Raw genomic sequence first — 20,987 nt, forward strand, 5'->3', positions numbered from 1 at the left:
GCAGTTGGTTCCCTACATAGCATAGCGGCTGTGCTGCCGAACTGCAGGTCTGCTCCTATTCACTTGAATAGGAGCTGAGCTGCAGTACTGCAGCTCGGCCGCTATTGCATGGCCAGAGCCAACTGCTTCCGGCATGAACGCCAGGTGCCCGGAGGCCACCGGAGCAGCTGATCGGTGTGGGCCCGGGTGTCGGACCCCCACAGATCATGTACTGATGACCTATCCGGTGGATAGGTCATCACTTGTCAGAAGCTGAAAAAACCCATTACAAAACACAAATTTTTATTTTTTTCAATCAATCTTTTGTTGATTTACTTTGGGTTGTTGTCTTATTGCATCACCCATCATCTCTTCAGCTTGAGGTCATGGACTTCTGCCCTTACATTCTCTTGTAAAATGTTTGGATACACCTTTGAATTCATTGTTCCCTCAATGATCACAAGGTGTCCAGTCCCTGAGGCAGCAGAGCAGCCCCAAACCATGATGCTCCCTCCACCATGCTTCACACTTGGAATGAGGTTTTGGTGTTGGTGTGCAGTCTTCTTTTTCCTCTAGGATAGAATAAATACTGGACATATCTCATCAGGTCTAGGAGCCAGTAATTTCACACTTTTAAGAGACCATAGGGCAAAGTTTATAGAACTGTACAGAAAAAATTTGATTCAAAAGTGAAGACTGACATAAAATACATTATTCTCTCCTGCATCTATTTAGCATCAATTTTTTGAATGATTATGGCAAATGTTAACACAATGTTACAGAATTCAAAGCTTTTATATGGAACAAAACACTATAATTTCATCCACACTCCCCGGAGCTACTTCCATTCTCTGTGAAGAGACACCTGGTAGTCTCATGATGACATTGATTACACGCTGTACTGTTACCGCCAGGGTTCCCTTCAATGTTTTTTTGTTAGATGAAAGTTTTAGGTACAGATGTGTCCTCCCTTATCGTTTCTCTTATCTTAGCATATCCTAAGATGTGTGTTGTGAGATGACCAGCTTAAAAAAACAAACAAACATAACTTCACGATACTGTGTCATGAGATGTCTATTCTGTATGTGTCTATATGTGTCCACCTAGTGGTTAGATTGTAAATTGCCATCTTGTTTGGGTTTTGCTAGCATGTCGCGATATTGTATTGATATGGTTTAATGAGAAATTGGAGTCCTTAACCAAATTCAAGCAAAATTAAGGGTAGACACATCTGTAAACATTACAATTAATAAAGTAGAGCCATAGTTTGGTAATTATGTTTGTTTCACTTAGAGATATTGGCATTTAAGCTGACCCCTTTTTCTAATCTTGCACAGCCCCTTTTAAATATGATAGAATACATTTCTTGTCAGTGCGATTGTAATCTATGAATAGTCTAGGAATATAATGGTTTCTTAGAGACAAGGATTGAATTTGTTGTTGTCTTGATAGGCCTATGTGAATCACACCAAGGAATACGTTGCTGACTTATCTTTGTAACGATTGTAGAAAGTGCAGACTTTCCCTGCCTTCCAGTATTACTAGATATCTGGTTCGTACCATTTTGTTCAATTGTATTTTTTCTTTCTTTCTCGATTCCAGAAAGGTATTCTATATTTTGGGCTCCAGGGATTCGCTTCGCTTATGCGAAAAATGCCTTGAATTAAGCACTTTCACCTCTAGTAAAGGCTAGTCACATAATAGGTCTAATGTTATATTGGCCTTAAAAGACAATTTAATTGTTCAAATTAAATAAAATAAAGGCACATTATTATGAAAGGACATTTTTTCTTTAGTTCTCATTTATCAATGCAAAATCACAGTACTGTAGGGACCTTTAATATATACTATATAGCCAAAAGTATGTGGACACCCCTCCTAATTTTTGAGTTCAGGTGTTTCAACCACAAACTTTGCAACCGTTGCATAAAATAAAGTACACAGCCATGCAATCTCCATAGACAAACATTTGTAGAAGTATGGGTCGTACTGAAAAGCTCAGTGACTTTAAACATGGCACTGTTATAAGATGCCACCTTTGCCACAAGTCAGTTTGTGAAATTTCGTATCTGTTAAATGTACCCCGGTCAACTATTTTCTAATTTTGTGGCAACAGTTTTGGGGAAGGCCCTTTCCTGTTCCAGTGTGATTTTGCCCCTGTACTCAAAGCAAGCTCTATAAAGAGATGGTTTGATGCACACAACCCTGATCTCAACCCCATTAAACATCTTTGGGTTAAATTGGAATGCTGGTTGTGAGCCAGACCTTCTTGTCCAACATTATTGCCTGACCTCACAACGCCTCTTTCGGCTGAATGGTCACAAATTTCAACAGACAAAACTCCAAATTCCGTGGAAAGTCTTCCTAGAAGATTGGAGGCTATTATAGACACACATTTTTGAATGGGATGTCCAACAAGCCCTTATAGGTGTGATGGTAATGTGTCTGTATACTTTTGGCCAGATAGTGTATATGAAAAGTGCAGAATATTTTATCCAATATTCACAATATGGCAAACCTGTTTAAAGTTTTATCATTCACAAATTAATTTATTTGCTTGCTTTTGATAAAATGTATGTTTTTCATAAAAATATGTAGTATTATTTTTTTTTATACAAGTGTGTACACACCAAAGAGGCAACGCGTGTGGGCTGCTGTGGTGCCCCAAAGAGAGAGAGGGGGTCCAGCCCAGGTTGGCCACATCCCTTATTTTAATGGGTGATAACGGATCCTCTCTTAGCAAAGAAGAGTGTGGGGAATCAACTACAGATGGTAAGGGACACGGTGGTCTTAACCTGCACTCTACGGAGACCAATTTTAATCTTTTGCCCTTTACTTTATGTGTGCGTCTGCCCTCATGTTTTGGACACATATAGGCTATGGTTTGGCTTTGCTTGATTTATAGAGAGCATAGGTGGAAATTATAGCAGAGATTAGGAAATGCTTGGATTAATCACAATATAGTGAGTGTATGGTATAGAGTATGTGACTAACATGACCACATAAAAAACTCCAGCACAGATGGAGGTGCAAAAAAAATAAAAAAATAAAAAAAAGTTGGCAAAGGTTTTGCAGAAAGAAAATCAACCTTTGACGAGTCCAGGAACTCAAGATAAAATAAAAAACGATTGCAGCTTGTGACAGATGTTTCATTGCAATGCAACCCACGTCTGTGAGGAGGTAAAAGGTTCCACTGATGCCATCACTTCAAGGAAGGAATGAGTCTCCTGGGCTCTCCACTTAAAAAATCAAGTGGAAGATTAGTATGGAAGCAGCTTGAAAAAGGAGTTTAGCTGTGTCTAAATATTGCAAATTCAAGTCTAGTGCTAACAACACTTAAGGGAGATATATTAAATTAGGTGCAACCGTGTATATACGGTGATCATTTAGGACATTCCACTGGAGGAGACGGAGGTGAATTACAAGGTGGAGTTAATACTGTTCTCAGAATGTCCCAGGTTATTAAATTCCACTTTTGTGCTTCATCTATGTTTTTTTTTGTATATAATGCAGCCATTGTATACTGTAGGATTATCATCAATGGAAAGATAGTCCTCAAGCTTATAAAACCTAATAACATGGCTGTTTTATAAATCTGTGTTGTTTGGATCTGTAATCTGGTTCCCATAGACTGATACGGGGGTATACTGTACCTCAGTGTGCCTCTGATCTTATAAAAAAAAACCACAAAGCATTTTTCTTACAAATTGCGTATAAATCAGTGGGGGGGGGGGAGAAAATCACGTCATGTGGCATCGCATGCTGTATTACAGAGGTATTCTTCACTCTAAGTACTGCAACAAGGGGAGAAAATGATGCTTCATGAATGCATTATAAGGACTCTGTATGCTACAGTCCACCAAAAGATCGCAGGCAGAGTTGGAAGTAGTTGATCTTTTCTCTTCATTAACGAGACAGAAATGTGTATGTATATATATATATATATATATATATATATATATGTATGTATATATATATGTATGTATGTATGTATGGATGTATGTATGTGTGTGTGTGTGTGTGTGTGTGTGTGTGTGTGTGTGTGTGTGTGTGTGTGTGTGTGTGTGTGTTACAGCAGTTTACTTTAGAATCGTTTTTTAAGTCATTACTTCTAGTTCCATATTTCTTCTAATTCCTTATTTTTGGTAAAGGATTTATCCACATATAGAGAACCCCTGCTCGTCTAGGCATGTAGTCCATTATGGAGGTCTCTTCTCTGCATTAATAAATCTGCTTGGTCTGACAACAGGTAGACAGCACTGTCAAACACAGACGAATTAATGTCATTTAGTTGTTCAAGTAGCGGAATGTTCATTAGATCGGCCTCCGCACCTTTCTATCATGTCCTAGAATTACGAATATATTAGGATGAAAATAATAATCGGTAAATGTTCTGGACGACAAAAATCCAGGAAAAAATGCATATAATTACAAAGCACGCAGCCTATATGTAGGCAAAATAATTTTATATTACTTGATCTTCCATTTATCAAACTATTAAAATGTTATATAATATCAGATAATAGCTATGAAAATGTAACGTTGAGCCAAAAGTTCATGTATTATTGTCAGTTAATGCAGTTTTTGCAGCGTTAAAGCATAAGGAAATCCGTAGAGCATAACTCTCATCTGAAGCCTTTGAACTTTCGACCACTGTTTTGTATTAAAATTCCAATGTGTATTCTACAAGATATTGTCAGTCAAATGCCATATGGCAGGGCTTAATCTTGATGCCTGAAGCCCCACTTTTTTATGTTAATTGTTACCTTGCAATTTAGCTTGATGGACAAGATGTACAGAGCGCGCTGGGCCATTAATGCTGTGTAAAAGGTTTACGTGTGTCCCCATAAGGTTTTCTCTACAAATGTAAAACAAGGAACAACGCATGAGTGAGTAATGTATGATTGTACCTTATATATCGCCATAATATAAATTCAGCCTATGCAACGAATTACAAACAGACTGAATTTCCTTTTTTCTTAATATGAAATAATGGAAAGAATGGACTGTAGTCCCCGAAGATACATTGTCATTAAACCATTCATGTGGACACCCTAAGTTTTTTGGGCTGGCACATTATCACATACTACGAAAAGTATTTTTCTCCAAATGTGACATATTATTTAAAATGTATTACATTAGGTGGTATTGGATTGATTTTTGTATTATCATTAATATTATTGTCATCATATAACATTTCAATGTAAAAACTAGACAAAGCGTGAGGAGAAACAAGAAAGATACCAAAAGGCAGACAAGAGCGATCAGTTTACATTTACACTGGTCATTTATTGTTACAATTTGCTCATTTCCGAGTGATGGTAATGATAAGTGCCCAGCGCGAATGCAGGGATATATATCCGCAACTAGTGTAAAACTATAATTTATCATTGATTTTCATCAATCGTGCCACCATAAATATGAAAGTTCCACTTTTGTGAGATTTACAATAGCTATTGCTGTCTAGTGCATGGTTCTCGCCAGAGCCATCTCTAGGTAACAATAAGGCTTCCCGTCATGGTTGGGAGGAAACGTCTATCAGATCGCCAGCAATGATTTTTCAAACCCCTCGATCATTCCTCAGTTCCAAAAACCTTTGCATGGAAAGGAGCCTTTAGCATAGACAGGAAGATCAATGTACAATATTAAAGAGCGGAGATTGTGGAAACTGTTTAAAAGGTACAAATGTGGGGACCAGTCTAATAAATTAAACTAATTGTGAATGTCAGATCATAAAAATTGTGGACCGTGGGAAATGTTTATTTTTTTTAGATATTCCTATTACTCAAAAATGTCCTTAGTGATATCAATGAATTTATAAATTTTGGGCACTTAAAGGGATTGTCCCACCATGAGAACCTTACAGTCGGCCACAATGATCTTCTGGATATGGATTCTGAAAACCTTGTTATTACACCCGCCAAGCCCAGATGTTATCACAGCCAAAAGTGGCCACACGTTTGCCCTTATTTACTAACACTGGCGTATTTTATGACAGTCAAAGTGGAAGAGGTAGCTGGAGGGGCGCATGCATCTTAATAAATTAAAGTGGTGCAAATTAAATGTCATATTTTCATTTGGCAAAAATGAAACCTATGAGCAGACCCAGATTTGCGCCATAAATTTGCACAAAGTCCCTTTTTAATTTATTGTTGTGCCTCTTAAACTGTGAGGCATCATACAGTTGTTGAGGTACAGCTAGGTAGGCAGTTTGGCAGAACTTACTATATGCTGCTCACAGTGGTGGCTTGAGTATACCATAGGTCCTGGGCCCCCCTTCACTACCACTACCGCCCTGCCACGGCATGTGCTATCAGGTGCTGTGTCCCTACATACTGACAATCTCCAATCATCGCTGACAGCATCACACTGTGTAGGGACACATCCTTCTGACAAGGGGAATGGTAACCCCTGTTTGTCTATTAGTCCTGGACTACACAAAGACTTTTTGTGGAATACAAGGATTTCCTATATCAGACATGTCAGGAGAGGTGACAGATTCTCTATAATTCCAGTTACTCACAGGAGACATTTTCTCAGATTCTAGTCATTCTTTTTCTCTTTTCTTCTCCATCCGATCCAGACCTGATGACGACTTCTCATGGCATTGACCCATTTCTGTAGAATTTGCCCCTCAGATGTCTTCAGCCCCTCACTTTTCCAACATTAACGAACCTATAAACGAAGAAAAAATTCTCATGGTGCTACACACTATGCCCCTAAATATAATAGCACCATATACTGCACCCCTGAAAATATTAGCACCATACTCTCTGCCCCTGAACATAATAGTACCATACACAGCGCCCCTGAATACAATAGTACCATACACTATGCCCCTGAATATAATAGTACCATACACTACGCCCCTGAAAATAATAGCACCATACACTTTACCCTTGAATATAATAGTACTATGCTTCCCCCCTGAATATAATAGTACCATACCCTACGCCCCTGATTACAGTTGTGTCAAACAGTAAGGCTCCACACACACAGTGCCCCCTGTCGAAAGTGCCACTAACAATGCCTCTGTTGAAAGCTCCACTCCCGGTGTCCAATACGATACGATGCAATTTTTTAAAAGTTTCAGTTTATTTCAAATACTGGTGTAAACAGTTTGATAAATATGTGCCATTGTCCCTACAGCAGCCACTAGCGGTGAAATGTAGTATTACATGGCGTCTATTTAAATGCATTGGTGACCATGTCATACATGCCTCAGCCTAGTTTTCATTAGCGGCTTGAGCAAATAAACGGGACTCGTGCTGGGGGCCCCCATCCTATGACATCCATGTTCCCTAATGGGCATATTGACTGGGGTTGTCTGGTTGAGGCAAGCCCTTTAATATTCTATGTGCAGTTTATGAGATGTCTACTCTAGATGACCAAAAACTGTATACATTCTATCTCAGATATAGTAAAACACTAGGTATCGCCAACCTAAAAGATTAGGAAATTAAATCTTATAATACAAGTGTTTGCAGCAAAGGGAACCTGTCATCTAGGTTATGCTGCCCTCATTGCTAATATCAGCGGTGGGTTACTTATTTACTAATGTAAAGTAGGTTTGGAAAACTTACACTTTAATCCAGTGCCACCAGAGAAGATTCTTGCTGATTCATGAGCTGCTGCTCCTCTTGCCCACCCCTTGCTGATTGACAGATTTCTCCCTGTTACTGTGCATAGAAAGAAATCTGTCAATCAGCAGCGGGTGAGTGGAGGGAGCGGCAGCTCCTGAATAAGCAAGAATCTTCTCTGCCCACACTGCATGGATTAAAGTGTAAGTTCTACAAACTTACTTCATATTAGCATATAAGTGACTGATCGCTGAAGTCAGCCCAGAGACCAATGCCCTCATTGAGGGCAGCATAACCTAGGGGTCAGGTTCCCTTTAAGTCCCAGTCTAGTGCTATAAATCATCTATGCGTGTGCTGGGGCCCAAGATCACTTATCCAGGAGTCATGGATGTCCCCAGGCAGGTCTCTAAGACAGCGTTCTGTGGAATATATTGCAGAGACGGCAGCTATGTGTCTAGTTAAAATGTGTAATAGATAATGTTCTCCAGTAAAGATGAAGTTCCTTTAGATCATTTCAATGTCTTTAGGTAACTAGTTAAGTTTTCTTGAAACAAACACTAATTCTGAGTTGTTTTTTTGCATTCGGAATAGCTTTTGTGCGCCTGTTCATTAGAACATAGAATAAATGTTATCATTCCAGCAGCAGCAGTAAACTATTGGGACTAATCCAATTCTATTGTTGTCTAGTGTTTTCTGATCTGGCTTTCAAAACTCTTGTGAGTCCCTTTATCTACAGATCTAATGCCCTTGCTCCAAAGTCAGTATCTGAGCTCTGAAGGTTTGTCATGCCCGTCACTTTTGACTTATTTCCATATGAATATTGCATTAATGATAAAATAATTATCATATTGTGCATTCATGCAAATTCCACATTCGCCGATTTGGTAAAGAGATTTGGTAAAGAGTCCCATGGAGATATAATATCAGCATGAAAGTAGATGAAGCAAAGTAGAAAGTCAAATAAATACATAGTAGAAAGAGGTTAATTTAATGAGTGACTCATTAAGTAAAAAAAAAACGACTTAACAAGGGAAATTGTAGTTGACATGGATCCCTCAGCTTGGAGAACTTTACCAGAGAGTCATCTTCTACCAGTTGACATTCTGCAGGAATATGGGTGCTGGGTACAGTAGGGATATGTTGGATTATTTACATGCAGCACTCTTATCTTTTTACTTTGGTTGTCAAATGATGAGCTTTGCCAGATCATTAGATGCAGACGGAGAGGTAGGGTAAAAGTGACATTTCTATCCAGAACAACTGCACCTAGAATATAAAATGTCCAAAAAGGAATAGTGACGCATCACATTTAAAAGATTCTTCAATTATTATCCATTCTATACAAGTAGTCATGCTAGCAACATGGTGCCTTTCTGTAGAGTACATCTGTCTCACAAACCCATACTATTGTGCATACTTTATCATGTAAACACTGCTTTAGGCCCTGTTTACACTACGTTTTTGTATTCTGTTGAAAGTTTTTCGTTTTTTACAGATAAGAAAAAAGGTACCTTAAAAACAGGATGTAACAGTATGACTATCCTGTTGCTATTGACTTCTATTGGAAAATTAACAGAACAGAAAAAAGGAGTCTGCATCATTTTTAAATGCGTTCGTGGGAATAACCACTAACATCTCGTGTCCATTTCTCATGCATGCTTACACTCCTTCAACGTTTTATACTTTACTAGTTCTCTAAATCGGGGACCTCATAATTACTGTATTTATCCTGCTCCAGGGGTGCCAAGGTTGCAGTTACACCCATGCCCCTCTGCCACAGAAGAAAGCAACGGTATTATACATTTTGGATGGGGCACCCTGTACAGGTTTTCAAGTTATTCCTTTATCTGAAAGTGCAGATAGTTGTGTTTTACTGTATGAACTTAAAGGGAATGTGTTGCTAGCAAAAATTTTTTTTTTTTTTAGTTAAACAATTAGTGTGTAGGTCATTAAACATTGTTCTAATTTTTTTTATTTTTTTCACGAGTCAGGAAATATTATAAATTAGATTCTAATTTATAATATTTCCCAGCACTGGTCACTAGATGGAGCAATTCCCAAAATTGCAGCATTGCATGTGGTAAAGCAACCACATTGCTTTATGCTGCAAAATTGGAAAAAAATCCCTCACTCTAGTGAGCTCTCAGAATCCCCCCTCCTTTATCCTGGCTAGTGCCGGGAGAAACGAGGGGATTGAATGGTCAAATCTCCTACACTGTGTGTCGCCATTTTTTGAGCTAACACACAGTGTAGAAGGTTTACATACACTAGTAAACACACACTGAAACACGAACATACATAGAAATCACTTACCTGCTCCTGCCGCCGCCACTCCCTCCGGTCCGTCCGCTCCGTCTGCTGCCGCTGCTCCAAGTGCACAAGTCCGGAAGCCGCGACCGGAAGTAGTAATCTTACTGTCCGGCCGCGACTTCCGGTCTACAGGAAAATGGCGCCTAACGGCGCTCAGTTCAACTTGGACTGTGTGGGAGCGGCGCATGCGCCGTTCCCACACAGACGGCGTACACCATAGTGGATGGAACGGGCCCCGTTCGCATTCACTATGGGACTGTAGCTGCCGTATTCCATGTCTGTATGTGTCGTTAATCGACACATACAGAAATGGAAAAAAAAATGGCAGCCCCCATAGGGAAGAAAAAGTAAAAAAAATAAAAAAAAGTAACGCACAAACACACAAATAAATACAAACGTTTTTAATAAAACACTAACATCAAACTGATATAAAAAATTTTTTGGGGGTGACACTGTTCCTTTAAGTTTGACATTTTATTTAAAAAAAATTTTTTTTACTTTTGTATACCTGGGAAGAACAGAAAAATCAGAATCACTGTGAAGTAAAACAGAACATTGTTTTAAATGTTGGAATTTATGTATGCGTAAAATTACTTAAGTGTTTGGTGTTGGCAGCTGGCACAGAAGCCTTTGGAATTACTGTGAAACGCTACAGTTTAGTTTTATAGTTTTTATTATTTTTTTTTATTTCCCCTGTATAGTGCCAATATATTCCGCAGAGCTGTACACAAATTATCACCATTTATATCAGTCCCATATCGGACATACACACAAAAACAAGGAGAACATACAAACTCCATGCAGATGTTGTCCTTGGTCAGTTTCAAACCCAGGGCCCTAGCGCTGCAAGGCAACTATTCTATATCTACTAAGTCATTGTGCGTCTGTTTTTTTTTTTTGTTTTTTTTTAGTATATTGTAATAAAAGAATGGTTTATTTAGACGTTTTAGACGACGAGCAGTTTTAAAGGATTACAGCAGACTAAAAACAAACTCTGTGTAGTCTGATTCTGTAGTCATACTGCCTTTCATCTGTCCCCTACATTTTGTTAAAATATATTTGTCCTATTAGTAAGAAGTGGGTAACAGATGGAAGAGAGTATGACTGCAGAGTCAGACTACACAGAGTTTATTTGTAGTCTGTTACCATGGAGACATATATGTCTGCTTAGAAACTGTAGACACAAAACAATTTGCCTTTTTTTATCAAGACCTATTGCCAATTTATTTTTTCATTTTCAATTTATTGCGACAATAAATAAAAATGGTCATGAAGGTGTACATAGACAATTTAGGAGTTTAATTAGTTTATTTTGTGATTTCAGTTTGTCAATCTGAAAGTAAATGATAGGTGTCAGTTTTAATAGAATCTGATCTATAATATGCGGAATTAGGGTACTCTGGAGCATTCAGAAACATCCGCAGGTCTTGTAAGTTAACATAGCAGCTGGCACCATAATCAAATTATGCCCTAGCAAGTCTGACAGAGGCATATTTTTTTTAAAGATTCTGAATATACATTTTGAGTAGTCGGTCACATAAGGTAATAATTCCGAGTTGTGATTGTGTTTCTATTTGAATAATTGAATTGGATAAGATATTACTTCTGTATAATCCAGTTCTGGTGTGATTATCTATGTAAACAGCTGTAAAATCTGCATTTATCTTGGCCAACTTTTGATTCTGTTATCTATGAGTATGGTAGCCCTGATATGACATTTCATTTTCATAAGAAAGAACAACAAAGACATGGGTTTAAACAAATGTTAAAAGAGGAGGCCATCTTTGTAGATTTCCTCATCAGGACCCATTTATGTAATTGGTGTATACTACCCATATACTCCTTGTGCTTCTGAGCATCAAATACCGACGGTGTATATGCCTTCTAGTCACCTTTTCCCAATTATCTGACCATTAATTACAAACATTTGTCCAATAGCCAATAAAGTAGGTTTACTAAAGTATCTGCGCCTCGAAAATTGCAATACAATTTGGTGCATTTTGGTGAATTTCATTTTAGAACAGATGTTTGCACCTCTCCAGACACTGTTAAAAAATATGTTCCGAAAAGGAGACGGGATTACTTAAAAAAGGGACGTGGCTTAAAATGTTACAAAATGCGCCAAAGATCTGGCACAAAATTCTGTTGAAAATTAAGCCAAATCAAAGGTGGTATAAATTTTATCATACAGCATTCACCACTGTGATAAGTTTGGTGCATCTTCTGACTGTCTGGTCTAAGTTTACACTGCCTAAAACGTACACAGCTTAGTAAATCTTCCCCAATGTGTATTGTATTATATTGTGTACCAGTGATGAAAGGGAATGTATTTCTGGATTCTGCAGTGAAGTGCTAACTTGATCGTCTGTCAATATACTAACGTATGAACTGTACTCATCAGGGTCCTCATCTACAATTCCCATTAAATACTACCCTAAATTCCCACCATTGTAGAAACCAGTACAATATGTTGACAGCCACTAACTTCGGGAGCACAAGGATTATTTGGACCAACTCGTTTTTGTGAAGAGTTCCCCAGTTACTAAGATGAATTGAGGAATTTGGGGGTGTGAGTTTTGAAAGTAGATCCAGGTGAATTTGATTTTTTCAATACTGTATATGCCATGACCTGTATGAATAATGTTTCATAGACATGGGTACTGTTTTTGGATACTTACTTTTGTTAGTTAAAAATATAGAATAGCAACCTGTAGTAGAATTAAAAGGAACACCTAGTGTCCACCATTGCTACAGTTATTTTATCAAAAGCCAAATGTCAGTCTTATATATATATATATATATTTTTTTTTTTATAATAATTGTTTTTCTGTCTACAGCTCCTATACAGGCCTATATGTTTCCCTGGTATCAGACAACAAACAAATATTTGTGTTTACTGAGACATCTGTCTCCTTATTCTTGCTTTCCTACCAAAAGCATGTTAGTAAGAATAGGGGGACCAATGGAACATATAGGCCTGTATAAGAGATGTACGTAGGCACATAACGATAGAAAATGTTTAACTAAAGAGATTGTCTCATGGAGGCATCATCATCATAGTGGGTAAATGTCTAGCTGGCCGTGACTATCCTCAGGAAAATCAGCGGCTTCACTATAAAAGGGGTTGTCTCTGATAAGACAAACCATTTAAAGAGGACCTATCACCTCTCCTGACATATCTAGTTTAGTAAACACTTGTATTCCCCATAAAATAATAATTCTGGAATATATTTTCTTAGAACTCTGCGTTGTGCTATTTCTCGGTTATTCCTTCTGGAAATGTATGAATAAATTGACGACTTGGTATTACCATTCACCTTTTCAAAAGAATGGGTGTCCCTACATAATCTAAGAAAGTCATCACTGATTGGACAGTCCTAATCTGTGGAAGGACACACCCCCAACTAGTAACACCCAGTTGTCTATTTATACGTTTCTAGAAAGAATAACAGGAATGGTGCAACAATGGCCAAAATAGTTTTTTCATTGGGTAGACAATAATTTACTAAAACAGGAGAGGTAGATTTTAGACACATTACAACAATTACAAAAAATAGTTTGCAATGGTGGACATACCTTTTAAGGAATGCTTCAGTATAAAATAGAGCAAGTTACATGTTGATGGATTTAAAAATGCCCGCGTTCAGCTCGATGTCTATTTCGATTTCTTTGTTTCATAAAGGGCCGGCACATACTTTTAGATAAACCGTGAAAGATTTGGTCCTCAGAAAAAACAAACAGTCTTGAGAAACCATCACACTTAATTGATCGTGTGGCGTCTTTGAGATGCCTCAAGTTCTGGTGCTAGAGCGTTGAATGTACAGTTGTCAGATAAATCCGGCTAATTTAGTACATCTGACTCTTCAATGCTGTGGAGCAACTGAATAATATATTTGGTATTCCTTATCTATGTGAAATGCTGCATTATGGTATTCTGGTTTATGTATTTGTGGCATAGGTTGCTATAATGAAATGTTTTTCAGAATCTGTCTTTTGTATGTAGCATTGATTTAATGCTTTCCTCCCATTTGCAAATCTATAGAAACACAGACTAAACACCTATTAATTCAATCCCTGGAAGATGACTCCTTGCTTGTCGGTGTATGGTAAGCACCTGCCTGCCCAGGTAAAAGCAATATGTGTAAGACAATTTACAGCACGTGGTGACAGATTCCCTTTAATCTCTGTGCAAGTCTTGTGCAAGTCAATGTGCAAGTCTTTTGTCTAGACCACTGATCCTTCTGGTCCTGGCTGCAGTCTTTTCAAATCTCTTGTACTACTTGTGTGTCTGGGTTCATTGGGAACTTTTCTTTCATTCTGATACCTGTTGACTTAAAAATGTGAATGTTCCAAGGAGGATCATGGCGTATGAAGATGACTGAAGCAGGATGGGATTTTTTAAAGCCGAGATCCCAACCTTTTGTAGTCCCTGAGCCACTTTCCAATACAACAGATAATGTTGAGCCACCACGTGTTTTAAAATAGAATATTACTATTTAAGATATGACCGAGTGATATGGCGCTTACCCTAATGATAACTTTTTGTGATAAAGTTTTGACCGTGGTACCAAGTTCTGGTAATGCTATCCCCTTCCTGGTACCACTAGTGCACAATAGTATCAGCAGATGCCAACGGCTGGAAAGCCACATGCAGAGACTTGAGAACCAACAAGTTGACACTTCCTTCGGAAGTAATATTAACTATAATCTTTCTATTACATTGCAGAAAAATTTTCTGAGACAAATTTATCCGAGTCTACTTGTGAGCTTGACCCCTCTCCCACCACCTGTCAGGGTTTGCTCTATCCTTACACTTGGAAGCATGGAAATCATTCTAGTATAGTTGCCTCTTATTATGGCAGAAGCTTAGACCTTGAGCAGACAGTCCCCAGGATTGTGCCAGTGTTCTGGAATGTGGTAGTGAAAATGTCTTCGTTATTTATAAACATTTATATGTAAAGTCTTAACTGGTAAGTTACATATATATGACATGTATATCAGATTCCTTCTGCAGACTCTGTATATATTTATACCTGCCATAACAAGCCTGTTAGAGACTTCCTATGGTTTAGCAGTTGAGTCATTGGACCATTTATTTGTAGTAAAACAAAAACAAAAGTTACTTAATAGGGGTCCTAACTCAAATTCATAATGTATTGCTTCTAATTAACCTCTTTATGCATCTTTAATAAGCCTATGCATTATTAATGCCCCCTAGTAGTTGGGATCCCGCTTTCTGGCAGCAGGACGCATTGGAAATAGGAACAATTGTCAGTAGTTATGAGCAGAATAGGTAGCACACTGCTGAAAAATAAGACAGTAATTCTTAGTTCTGAAGTATCTAATATTGTTGGAAAATAAATGGTATTTTTTTTTGTTATCAACAAGTTTTGTTTCAAAGCGGTAGAACCTGTTACATTAGGCCTCATATGTGACTGCAATGTCCTGATATGTCACCATGACACGTCATCTGCTTACATATGGCCTTGATGCAATGTGTTGGCAAGAACAAGTTGTGATGTCGCTGTATGACATCACTACTCATGTCTCCCAGTTGCTCTATCCAGGTGCAAAACTCCAGAATAGAGTAGGAGAGTGTTCTACTAATATATCATCTAGAGGAGCCCCCAATGTACTCTACTCTATATATACTTTATGACAAATATGTTATTGCAGCCCCACTGCAAGCAGCACAATCTGACATTGTAGCCAGTATAGAAAACTTTCTAAGTTCAGAGGATATATGTCTGTGAAGTTCTAAACAGATAAATAGCTTTTGTGTTTGGAGAATTGAAGGGGCCCTAATCTGCGTATATTTTGGGCCGCATATAGAAGTCTGCTGCAGAAGGGTAGGACTTCTAGTACTAGTGTAGTTACTCTGTCAGGCATAGGACCTTTCCAAACCGAGAGCCCATGTCAGACTCAGGCAATGGAATGCTCCGAAAACGTAATTTTTTTTTATTTGTATAACAATGTCCAATAGGATTACTTTTATACAGAATTGTAGAACTGGATGTTTTCTTTGTAAGAAATTGTCAGTCCTATCATATGTATATTATATGTTAGAAGAAAATTAAAAGTGTTTGATCCAGCTCTTATGATAAATGATTAATGTGTTGATTTCAGTGGATGTTATATTTCTTGTTGGCTCTATTACTACATGGCATATTAATAAGGCCTATGGATGTGCACTACATAAAAACATGGACAGTAGTCAATATACTTCACTTTCTGGGGGTTTCCTTGTTTCAATTTAATTTATAGTAATCCTGGTGACGTAATCTAAGGGAACCCATAAATTACTATACCTCCATATACCTTAGATTACTTATACATCATAGGGTTTTCAATAGCTTTTCATGACCTATAAGTTATTTGGATGCCATAGTAGCCTATGGGTGACGGATGCCCAAGGGTGGTGTCCATCACCCATAGGTTCTTATGGGATACATTTAGCGTATGCGTCATGAAAAGGTCAAAAGACTTCATGGTGTGTGCCTTAAAAGTATACCATAATGGTCCGTTGGCGATGGATGGCACTGTTACGGCATCTATCACAGGCTACGTTTTACATATATAAATCGGAAGATTTTCCCAGAGTGATCGTTAAATGTAGACCAAGAACGTAACATGAAAGTAGCCTTAATTGTTCCTCCAAAAGGTGCAGGAGGAATTTTTCCATCTCTTTGTACAGCGCCTTTTGTAAAAATTACAGAATGTGAATCTCAAAAGCGTACTCTGTGCAAACATTGAACTACTGTAGTAGCAGGAAAAGCTGGGAGATTTCAGCTCTGAAGCCTGTAAAATTGTAAATGTAACTCTAGGCTATTTTACAGATTGTAACTCAATGCAAAATGATTACATAGTTACCCAACTTTTTTGGACTCTGTATTCTACATGTAAAATGGTGTTTGAAGGTGGCCTATACCTATATGTGGCTTGGCAGTATAACTATAACTTCAGTTTCTATTAGCCATTGGTTCTGATATTATAGAAACACTTGTTATAGACAGTTCTGTGGCACCTTTCAGTAGCATAAACTTGCATCAAGCAGAGCAATATCTACCTTACTCTATTATCTGCAATGTACGATCTCACTTGTTATTGTTACCTCTCGAATGTCTAAGTTGCAGAGTTGATTCTGAACTGAGAGCTTACATCTAAGTGCGCAGTTGGAGAATATATTCCGTAAATGATGAGGATAGATGGGGGTAAAGGGAGGTTATCACGAGTCTTATTACATTACTTGTTCTGTTTATTCATTCTTGCTGCACAGTTTGTACATCTCTGATCCATCTCCTGTGGAAATGTAGATTGCCGACTGTTAGAATATATTTCTCTGAGACACAAGCTATTCATTTAATGGCTTTATAGCCGTCTGTTGTAGAACAGAACTTTCCCAATTACCAATGAATAGACCGTCTGCAAAGATTTTTAAGTGCTAAAACTGCCAATTTATGAGCAGAAAGATTCCGGATCTCAAGGAGAGCACGCCACGGTTTTGTTTTGTATTTTACCAGGGCGATTGAAGTCGCATCAATCACTGAAGACATTCGGATGTAGCAGTCACAACAAAATCATTCATTTCAGTTGTCAGTTTATGCCAGCAGTTCAGCTATAGGCATTCATAAGAAAGAATCATACCTGACCCCAGGGGTGGAGAAAGATGATGGAAGAACAGGCAGTGACATTACATATTGCTTCTTGCAGAGGGATTTTACCTGCACATAAATAAGCCAATTCTTATCATTGTGCTGTATAATGTAATTCATTGTAGTTTTACTGCTAGAACATAGGCATACAATAAAAAGGAATTGGCAAGCATTAATCTACTTAGGTTGCATCAAATAAAGTAACAAATGTTTCAATAAGAATACACAATATTCGCACAATAGAAGATACATTGATCACTTGGGTAGATCATAAGTGGCTTTTTCATTTCCTCTTATTTACCTATTATCAAGAATGCGAGAACAGTTCAATCATACAACAGGGAAGCCACGAGTAAATCACATTCCCAATGGCCCCTGTGTCAGCCCTTCAGCAGACACAGGCTATTTTATGATAACGAGCATCTGCTTTACCAAAAGCAGAATACAGGTTACCACGAGTTTACCTGCTACTGATGCACATGAATGGCTACAGCTTGGAATTTAATAATAGAAATACTATGAACATATTAATTCTGATAATTAAAAGTGTTAGTTGACACAACTTCTTCATAACTTGTATAAGTGTAGGTCATGCTTCTGTTCAGCCTACACTTTAACCCCTTAACGACCAAGCCTAATTTGGCTCTAAATAGAACCTACCATGTTCCCAGAAATGTTAATCTCCTGCCATACCTGCATTGTTCACTGCCTCCCAATTCCACCGTTTGTTTCGTGTTTGTAGGCGCCTCCGGTCTTCCGGCATTCAGCCCGTTCCTGACGGCAGCTGATTTGCTAATTTATGAATAAATTGACAACTGGGCAGTCTTCAGCTCCCAGCATCAATGGGGCTTGAACCTAAGTCGATCTGTCAGAGCTGAGTATGGTTTATATGGTAGCCCAAACACCATGGTATTGTGTTGGACCAATAATAATAGTGTTACCCAGGGATCTTCTAATGCATATGAGCAAGTGATTTACAATGACATTGGCTCTTCTTACATCATCTGTCGTTTTTTCAAATAAATAATTTGACAAAAAATTTTAATAAATTGATTAGGTAGTAAAATGGTGAGATTTAACTGCCCAACATTGTTACACTACTTAAAACCCCCTTGTATTGTTATGGCTCAGGAGGTAAAGAAAAGTGCTATACAGTGCACATCAAAATCCAGAGCTGGTAAATCTCAAGGTCATTAGGGTTAAAGCTACATAAATAACGTATAAATAAGTATGAAATAATTTGTACCCACTATGGAACTCTGTGTTGATGACAAGAAGAGTACTTGCTATTCACAGTATGTAACAGGCATTTTTCATGTTGCTTTACGTTTTCAGCCATTTATAAGAACAAGGCTTCTCTCTTCTTGCCATCTGCTGCCTGATGTCCTGGGGGTGTTGGTATGGAAAAACCTGTAGTTATTCAGTTATTGCGTACAATCTCATATTATGCGTATTATTCACTGACATTAATTCTGCTTTCTCAATTAACATTTACAGTTCTCTGTGCATAGTGTAGACCCCCCATAAAATAAAATAAATTCCATTAGAACTAGCATGCTTCTATATTTTTACTGAATTATTGAAACTTGTGTAATATAAAGTATCATCTACCTCTGTACCGTAAATACCATAAATAACTCCTTGGTGTTGCGTTAATCGAGTTTTATTGGAAACATCCAAATATAATATGGCAGAAACGGTTGTATTTCAAGAATGGATAAATCAACGGAAGTTAATATACATACCTTACAACTAGAGAAAGCCCTTCCCAGTATACCTTGGCCATACCACTAAAATGTTCTTGTTGTAGCCTCAAGGCAAAACAATGTCCCTATGAAAATTATATTAGCTGACACTTAGCAGATTGTTCCGAAACTAAGGTCACATAGTTCCTACAGTTTGTCTGGAGCATGGAAACTTTCCAAGACACGGTTCGTCCAACAATGTACCTCATTCTTGATAGACAGCAAATACAGCTTTATCTTTTTAGAAAAATCCTCTAGACATCTAGATTTCACTTACTAGCTCCATAACGTTATTTCTCAGCCGACAATTACAATTGACAATAATAATAATAATAATAATAATAATATAATAATAATAACAAAAGCAATAAATAAGAAGTACAAAGTAACTAGCCTATTTTATGGCTTACTTGATTCTCTTCCTACAACTATCCAGTTAAATTATACAATTCTGTTTGCCTCCTGGGTTCAATAGAAGCTGTAAAAAAATCCCTTTACTGTCTTTGTTATAGGCACCAACACAGTTGGAAACCATCCTATTAAAATACACTATTTTCCCTGGGGCAGGTTGAAAAATAGACAAATTCCTTATCGTCCATGAAACATCTCCTCATGAATGGACTACCCAAAATGAGAGAGAACAGATAGTTCTGTCATAAAATTGTATGCAACTGGATCATGAAGCATGACCATATCCATTAACAAACATCTATCAACAATCTAATATGTAACTCTTTATGTCAATTCCCCAACCAGTATGTTTTAGGATGACCATTGGTAAAACCCACTGACTTCACATGGAGCCTTGTTGAGGTGGACGAATAGTCCTAACAGGTTCTATGGTTGAATTCTTCCTTTTGGATCTTACTATTTCCTCTTAGGAATGTGTGCTGAGGTGTTGTGGCAACTACTTATCCTCCTGCCCCCATAGGATTGACTTGCTTGTTTGAGCATTGTTAATGGGGATTCTGTTATTGTAATTGTCAAACAAAAATAGTTTTATTATAGGAAGTTATTTTCTTCATAGAACTTTTCCTAAAAAAATATAATTTTTTTCCTTTCACAGAATTGTATTATATACAATATATAGAAATATATATATATCACCAAGCATTCACAAGTTAGGAGAGACTACTGTCATTGCAACATTGTAAAATGGCAATTAGTGGGTTAAATTGTATGGTTGGGCAGAGAACTGCACATCTCTGGTTCTGATCCAGCTCCATTTGGTGACAGTCCTCATATTTCCAAAAAGCAACAGACGTTTTCATTCTTCCGCTCTCTTATTCCAAGTGGGAGCTTTCCAGATTGCATCAAACAGCGTGGAGAGTATTTGGCTGGTCTTACGGTTAAAGGGCTTCCTTTAAGTATCTGCACCTTTGATGTAATCCGTTATTGCTCTCAGAATTGCCTTTGTGTTATCTTTGATCTGCACTTTATTGTTACTGTTACTATAGTCCACATTTATCATATCTTCAAATATTTCCATTGTGAATACTTATTTACTGTTACTAAACACTCAATGATCTTTTGTAGTACAATAATATTTGACCTTTGGTAATAGTGCGTACAAACATTTGAATCCAAAATGTTTTTTCACTGACAAATTTCCGCAATACTTTTTTATATGCAAAATCTTGCTTAAAGGGAACCTGTCACCAGCATTTCACCCATTAAACTCTACTCACCCCTCACTGGCCGCCGCTGTCAAAAGTTAATTG

The 20,987-nt window shown here is 37.7% G+C and overlaps 1 protein-coding gene across 3 annotated transcripts in view; it reads left to right on the top strand.

Annotated features, from left to right (window-relative positions):
- The window catches only part of PDE1B (phosphodiesterase 1B), a 308,494-nt gene that overhangs the window by 98,801 nt on the left and 188,706 nt on the right, over positions 1-20,987 (top strand). The gene's annotated exons all lie outside the window — the stretch shown is intronic.

This window comes from Rhinoderma darwinii, chromosome 2, assembly GCF_050947455.1.
Source record: "Rhinoderma darwinii isolate aRhiDar2 chromosome 2, aRhiDar2.hap1, whole genome shotgun sequence".
NCBI lineage: Eukaryota > Metazoa > Chordata > Amphibia > Anura > Rhinodermatidae > Rhinoderma > Rhinoderma darwinii.